The sequence below is a fragment of the Vulpes vulpes genome, chromosome 1 (genome assembly GCF_048418805.1).
Source record: "Vulpes vulpes isolate BD-2025 chromosome 1, VulVul3, whole genome shotgun sequence".
Lineage (NCBI taxonomy): Eukaryota > Metazoa > Chordata > Mammalia > Carnivora > Canidae > Vulpes > Vulpes vulpes.
Genome location: NC_132780.1, coordinates 57,322,349 through 57,330,259, shown reverse-complemented (window position 1 = coordinate 57,330,259; position 7,911 = coordinate 57,322,349). Strand labels below are relative to the sequence as shown.

Here is a 7,911-nt window from a genome sequence, read left to right as displayed (position 1 = left end):
AGAATTAATGTGAAGAGGTACGGCCACACGTCTTCTGAAAGCCCTGCACCATTGCCACATTGTTCTGAGTATTTATAAAAAGTAGTTTTCCAGGAGTATGGACTTGTCAAGGAAAGCTAAATGTTCACTTCATAATGGACGTTCCATGAAGAATTACTAAGGTATTGAGAATGTTTTTTCTTCAGCAAGGCTCTTTCCATTTAAAATTTTATTTTAAGGTGAAGAAAAAGTATGTAGGTCTTGATGCTTTAGAAACAAATGTAGTGTAAATAATAAAAATGTTTAGTCAAATAATAGCAGAGGCTCACAAATTTGGCAAAAGAAAAATAGGAGAATAGCTTTATCAATGGGAATGTCAGACAAATTTAGCAATTAATTTTACCTGGATACTTTAAAAATAGTTAATAGTTGACATGTTAATGCCAATGTCAGTGTGCTTCAGAATAACATATATATAGGATGTGATCCTTTACACGAATAAGAAAATAGCATTGACCATGTTAAAGCATAAAAAGAAGGATTGCAAGAGAAAACACAGGACATCAAATATTATATGAGACATAATCATACTAAAAATATTTTATTGTTTGTCTGAAATGCAAATATAACTGAATATTCTGTATTTTTGTTTGCTAAATCTGGCAATCCTAAAAAAAGAGTACATCCGAATTAAAAAGAAAACTACTAAAATACTAATTTTTTTAAACACCTGAAAAAAATACTCATCTAGACTCTCTCCTGAAATGTTCTTTACGGACTGAATTTTGTTCCCTCCAAATTTATACATTGAAGCCCTAACCCCCTATGTGGCTGTGTTTAAAGATAAGGCTTTTGGGAGATAATTAAGGTTAAATCAGGTCATAAGAGTGTTTCTAATACAGTAGAATTAGTGGCCTTATAAAAAGAGAAGACAACATCTCTCTATCTACACACCTGTACTGAAGAAAGGCCACCTGAGCACTGAACAGAAAGATGGCCTTGAAAGTCAGAGAAATAACCTTTCTCAGAACCTGACCATGCTGGCATCCTGATGTCAGATTTCCACCCTCCAGACTATCAGAAAATCAATTTCAGTTCTTTAAGCTACCAGTCTATAGTACTTTGTCATGACAACCCAAGCTGATGAGGACACAAGACCCACTGTACTTCCTCTCTCTAGTAGTCACCACCCTTGTAACTGCAGTAATTTCCAATTTTTCTCCCCTGACAGGTTATTTTTCATAACCTTTGTGGTGGCAGGGAGGGCAGAGAGTGGACTGGCTTGTCATTTGCGGTGTGCTTAGCTGATTACATAGTGCCTCTGGCTTGTAATAGGAGCAATTAAGTATCTGTTGGCTAAATGATTGCTGTATGAATTAAGTGACTAGAAAGGTGGACCAAAAAAAAAAAAAAATGTGTTCATCAGTGTCTAATGTATTGTCAAATCATTATGCTGTACACCTGGAACTAATGTAACATTGTATGTCAACTCTACTCCAATTATTTAAAAAATGTGTTCACTATAATGTTATTTATAATAACAATGGAAAAACGTTAAGAAAAATCTTAATCTCCAAGATTAGGGGAATGTTTAAACAAATTAATTAAATTAATTAGTATAATAATATGACAATATATCATGTAGTCATTAAAAAGGGTCATCATACAACTATTTTTAATGGCATGCTAAAATTCACATAAAGTCATGTTAAGTTAAAAATAGGATACATATGTATCTGTAATACATACTCAGGAATATTTGGTAATAAATGCAATTGTTAACAGTGTTGTATTCAGATAGCAAGATTGGATTATTTTTCTCTTTATGTTTTTCTTTAGTTTTCAAATTTACTACAAGAATTATGGATGCTTTTTAATCAGAAAGAAAATTAGTAGTCACTTGGCATGAGTCATATGGATTGAAAAATGATCTTTGCAAAATTTTTGTAGCAGAGAAAACAAAGCTAAATGGTAAAAGTCATTATCCATGCAGGGATCAGAACAAACATATAAACTGCATTGGGAAAACACCTCAGTATTAAGATTAAACTAAGTTACACAATAAGGAAAGCCTTTATGGTGAGGGACAGTCATGAGAATAAGTAACGTCATTACTTGCAAGGACTGAGACAAAGCCATGTAGTAGGGATCTGGGAAAGAAAGGAAAGATCCTACAGTGGATGCCATTGCTGCCCTATCAGGATTCTCTTCTTCAACCTGTTGTATCCAACTTGTAGCTGCTGTGAGTTTTGGCTGGAGGCTGACAGCTGCCTTCCCTGGAGAATTTTCTTTGACACTAATGCAACTTCCTCTCCTAGCTGAGGGTGGCACCAGCATTGTTGAGAAGCTCAGTAGTGGCTGCTCCATGTAGATTAGGATTAATGATAGGAGATTCTGCTATCAAGCTATGCTCCCTGATAACTATGGGGAAGATAGGATCTGAGAATAGCAGAGGCCAGATGGCCAGGAGCAAGGCAGGCAGGATATTGAAGTGCAAGGCAGACAGATTAGAAGGCTCTGCTCAAGGAGCTTTGTGAAGCTACCTAATGGAAGATGGTGTTTCCAGAATAAGATTGACTGACAAGGAATAAGGGTCTTGCTTAATGACTCTTATCAATGACCTAGTCAAGATAGATCATGAATAGATAAGCAGAAGACTAAAGTCTACCACCTTACTGGAGAATCATGATCTCTTAATCAGTTTACAGACTAGTTCTTAGACCCATAACCTACTCCTAACCTTACTGAAGTAATGGCAAGTTCCTATGAGGAAGGATCTTGCAACACCATAGAAAGTGTACACAGCAGTGTTCCCTCATCTTTCTACAAAGGGGCCAATGGCCATTTACTCAAATATACATACACTGGGGAAAGTGGATTGTTGAAACAGGAATCTGAGTTGACTATGACACCGAAGGACCCAGAGTACCATCATGGATCCTCCTGTTAAAGAAGGGCCATACATGGGTCCAGAGTTCTAGGCTTAGGTCCATCTCAAAGTGGATCCACAGGGTTCGTGAAACCACCTTCCACTTATCTCCTGACTCAACAAATTTATAATCAGCTTAGGTGTACTTCACATTTGTGAAAACCCTCATAATAACTAGTAGGAAAAGAGCTGTTACAGTAGGAAAAAAAAACAAGTGAATCCCTTCCTGAAATTTTTAAAGCAATGCATTTAAAATGTTATCACATCCCAGATAGAAAGGCAGAGATTGATACCACCTTCAAAGACTTATGAGGTGAATGGATCATAGTCTTCATCAGCTCCATTTAATTCACCAGCTATGGAATGACTAAGGATAGAATGATTCAACCAGTTGATGCCAATCAGCCATTAAACACCACCTCTAAACATCATAACCAGACCTTGGAAAATCTCTTCCAGGATGGAGTGAATTTCATATGAGAAACAACTGGATATGAGTGGTACAGGGACGAGAATATCAGAGTTGCTGTTGGTGCCCTGCCAAGATCCCGTTATTTCCAGACCAGTGCACTCATCCCACGGCTAGTGTGAGCCAATCGGCTAATGGCTCATAGCTGCTCCTTTACCTGGAAAACTGCTCTTAACCAAATGGGAATTACCTCTCTCGAGAGGTATTTTCAGTTGACTGCAATGAAATCTATTTTGAGGAGTCATCTCTTAGCATGAAAAAAAAAAAAAAAAAAGAATGAATGAATGAAAAATGGTCATTTATTTCCGTGAAATAGAAACTAATTCATTTCTCTATTTAACAATAACCTCTTAGATTAGAACCAAGCATTGTGTCACCTGTTAGAGACTCAAGAGGGAAACAGACAATCTCCTGCCTTTTCAGAACTTAGGCTTCAGGCTCATATCTGAGTCTCCCTCAGTCTGGAAAGGTGAAAGCAGGGTATGCTCTGGACACAAGAGGGAGTAAACTGATGGCTTTCTGAAGGGTGGGTGATAGGAGTAGTTTTCCCTAGTTCAGGCAAAAGTGGGTGTACCATTTGCAGAGAGTTTTAAACAGTGATAAAAACCAACTAAAAGTCAGTAAGCACTTTATTACCCTCATGAGCTGGCAATCCTAAACAATGGCAGTGTCAATGTTCATCCCTACCCCCCATAGGCCCCTGAAGAGAATCCTAATATTCCTTTTTTGGAAATCTCTAGATAATCTTAGATTCCCACAGAGATGGCAAAGGCTTAGCCTTTCTGCAAGGTGAGGGGTCCCAACAGCTTCCACCACCACTGTAGGAGTGGTTGGAAAGAGAATTTTAGAGCAACCCATCCCAAAATAACCTTAGGAGTCCCTACCCTTGAGTGTCCCCAGGAAAGCTTGGGTGGTTCTTTATGATTAGACCCTTGCTTCCATGTGGGGCTGGGGCAGGGAGTGAGGAGGGCTGGGCCAGCGCTCAATGAATTTGCCTCATTATAAGCTTGTACATTTTATTTAGAGTGAGGATGTTTGGGAAAAGTAGGAAGGGGATGAATGAAAAGGGAGGAAAGAATCAAACCCCTTCTGCAAGTCAGAGGAGTTGGACTTCTGTGGGCTCTGAGAGAAGAGTTGATCTCTTAACCTGAGCTGGCAAAGATTTAAAGTCACTTAGTCTGGCAAGGAAGGTCAAAAGACCGACTGTTCATTCCTAGGGATTTGGAGGTAGTAGGTTGCTTAGATTTTTGTCAGTGAAAAGAGATAATTAAGGTTCTGAACAACTAGAGACTTCTTTCTATTCGGTGAGCTGACAAAACAAGGCTAGGAGTTTTAAAACCTTTAGAATGTAGCTGAAGAATTAATGTTCTCCCATCCACAGTAGTCATGGGAATGGGATAAAAAATGAAAAAATGACCAAATGCGTTACTTTTCAAACATGAATTTCATTATGCTCTCACTTGGTAGAGAGCATTGTACTCGATTAAGAGAGATTTAAATAATATGGATTATATTTTATGTGTCGGGTAAACTTTTCATGCATGAAACTTTTCTTTAGGAGCCTAGGAATAAGAACAAATGGAAATCAAAAGGTTACTTGGTGAAACTTAGTAGTGACCTGCATAATCCACACGCAGCTATTTAAATTTATAAAAATCACACCGAGTGAACGATTCAGCTGATTGGTTGCTCTAGCCACATTTTAAAAAATATTTTTGTTTTAAAATATTTTAAGGCTCACACAGAAGTTGCAGGAAGAGTACAGGGAGTTCCCATGGACCTTCTCCCAATTTCCCCCAATAATATCTTACATACCAGAGCATAGTTATCAGAGCCAATCAATTGATGGCAGTACCATACTATTATCTAAACTACAGACATTTTGGGGATTGTTACCAGTTTTAATATGCACATTTTTGGGGGGTGCATAGTTTTTTTTTTTTTTAAGATTTTATTCATTCACTCATGAGACAGAGAGAGAGAGGCAGAGACACAGGCAGAGGGAGAAGCAAGCTCCATGCAAGGAGCCCGACCTGGGACTCGATCCTGGGTCTCCAGGGTCAGGCCCTGGGCTGAAGGCAGAGCCAAACCACTGAACCACCCGGGCTGCCCAGGGGAGTGCATAGTTCTGTGAAATTTTATCATGTATATAGATTGGTGTAACCATGATTATCATCAAGATTATCCTCAACTGTTTCATCACCTCTAATAGTCACATCTTCCCCCCCGGACCTGAACCCTGGGCAAACATGATTCTTCAGTGTAATTTTGTCATTTTGAGAATGTAACATGGATGTAATTGGCCTTTCATCAGGCAGCATAATGCCCTGGAAATCCATCAAGTTGTTGCCACAGGCTACATGGCTTATTAAAAACCAGAAATATATTTCTTATCATTCTGGAGGCTGGGAATCCTAAGACCAAGGTACGTGTACAGATTGGGAGCCCACTTTCTGGTTCATGGAAAACCATCTTTTCCTTATGTTCTTACATGCTGGAAGGGGGTAACAAGGTTCTTTGGGTTCTCTTTTATAATGGTGTTGATTCTGTTCATGAGAACTCCAGCCTCATGACCTACTCACCTCTGAAAGGCTCCACCTCCAAATACTGTCACAGTGGGCATTAGGATTTAACCTATGAGTTTGAAAGACAGCGTCCACATTCCGTCTACTGCAACGGAGGTACTATAATTTGTTTACCCATCCACTTGCTGAAAGACATTTAAGTGGTTCTCAGTTTTTGATTTACAAATAAAGCTGCTATACACATTCATGGCCAGATTTTGTGCTGGATTTTTTTTTGGCTGCTGGTTTATCAGCTACTAAGAGAAGCCCTAGCTATAACGGCAGGTTTGTCTATTTCTCCTCCCAGTTTTGCCATTTTTGCTGCCTATTTTTGCAGGTTCTGCTGCTAAGAACATACGTGCTTAGGAGTGTTATATGTTCTTAGGTAATTGAGCCTTCTTATAGTTTTATAATGCCACTTTTTGTCCTTGCTAATTTTCTTTGCTCTGAAGTCTGTTTTGCCTAATATTAATATAGACACTCCAGCTTCCTATTGATTAATGTGTGTACAATATACCTTTTTCTGTTCTTTTTTTTTAAGATTTTATTTATTTATTCATGAGACACACAGAGAGAGGCAGACACAGGCAGAGGGAGAAGCAGGTTCCCTGCAGGGAGCCCGACGTGGGACTTGATCCCAGGACCCCAGGAACCCAGGATCACAACCTGAGCCAAAGGCAGATGCTCAACCACTGAGCCACCCGGGTGCCCAAAGAGCCCAGCTTTTTATTGAACAGGTTACAGAAGAGGTTTAGTCAGATAGATCAAAGCCAAAAAAAAAAAAAGAAAGAAAGAAAGATCAAAGCCCATGTCATCATCAGACTCCCTTGATTCTTCTTTCTTTGCTTTTACTTGCTTCTCCTCAGCTGGGGCAGCAGTGACCGAGGGAGCAGGATCTCCTGCTGGTGCAGCGCCGGCTGCTCAGGCAGGACCACCAGCCCCTACGTTGCAGATGGGCCTCCCAGTATTGACATTGGCCGGGGCCTTTGCAAACAAGCCCAGTCAGAAGGATTCCACATTTGCACCCACTGCTTTCATGAGCACGTTGATCTTATCCTCCGTGACTGACACCTCATCATCTTGCAGGGTGAGGGCTGAGTTCATGCAGGCATGCCCCCAGACAGAGGCCATGGGGCCAACGAGTGGCCACTGTGGGATGAAGTGAAGCTTCCTTGCTAGGATAGACCACTTCCGTGGCGACTGAGGAAAGGGGGCTAAGCCATTTACTTTTAGAGTAATTAATGATATGTTAGAATTTAGGTCGGCTGTTTTGTTGTTTTCTGTGTTCCCACTGCTTTTTGTTTCAGTTTTCCCTTTCATGCACTGCTGTTGGAGTGTTTCTGTGACAGTTGCTTGAAAACCTTGTCATTTAATTCCAACCTCTGTGTGATCTTGGCATGGCATATGTTATTGTCTTTTCTCATTTGAGTTATGGTTTTTCTGGTTCTTGGTATAATGAATGATTTTGGATTGATTCCTGAACATTTTGAGTCTTATGTTAAAAGAATCAGGTTTCTTTTTAAGTCATCTATTTTAGCAAGCAATCAACCCTGAACATGTCTCAACTCAGTTTTGTGGACTGTGGTTTGAATGTCAACTTAGCTTCAAAACCTTTGTAGTGTTATTCTGGTCTCCCTCACCTGTGTGCTTCCCAGAGTCCAATCTGAAAATGTGGTGTTGCACACCATATTTCAGTTTTGTAAGTGTTTGCTGTGTTTTTTTTGGCAGGTTTCATGCATATGAGCCATTTTTCGGGGCGGGGGGGCAAGCAATCCAGGACCTTAATCATAGAATTAAAGGAGCCCTTTTTTCTACCTTATTCCTCTCCATAATTCTCCCCCCAAGTCTCTAGTGTGTTGTCACTGCTTAGTGCCACCCAAGCCACATACATCTAGCAAATTCTGTGTTGGACAGTGCCGATTCAGAAAATTTCCATCATCTCAGAAAGTTCTAGTGTAGAGGGCTGGTAT

The 7,911-nt window shown here is 39.8% G+C and overlaps 1 pseudogene; it reads right to left on the bottom strand.

Annotated features, from left to right (window-relative positions):
* Positions 1-4,931: 4,931 nt before the first annotated feature.
* On the bottom strand, positions 4,932-7,072 carry LOC112930932 (large ribosomal subunit protein P1 pseudogene; annotated as a pseudogene).
* Between the last annotated feature and the right edge of the window lie 839 nt (positions 7,073-7,911).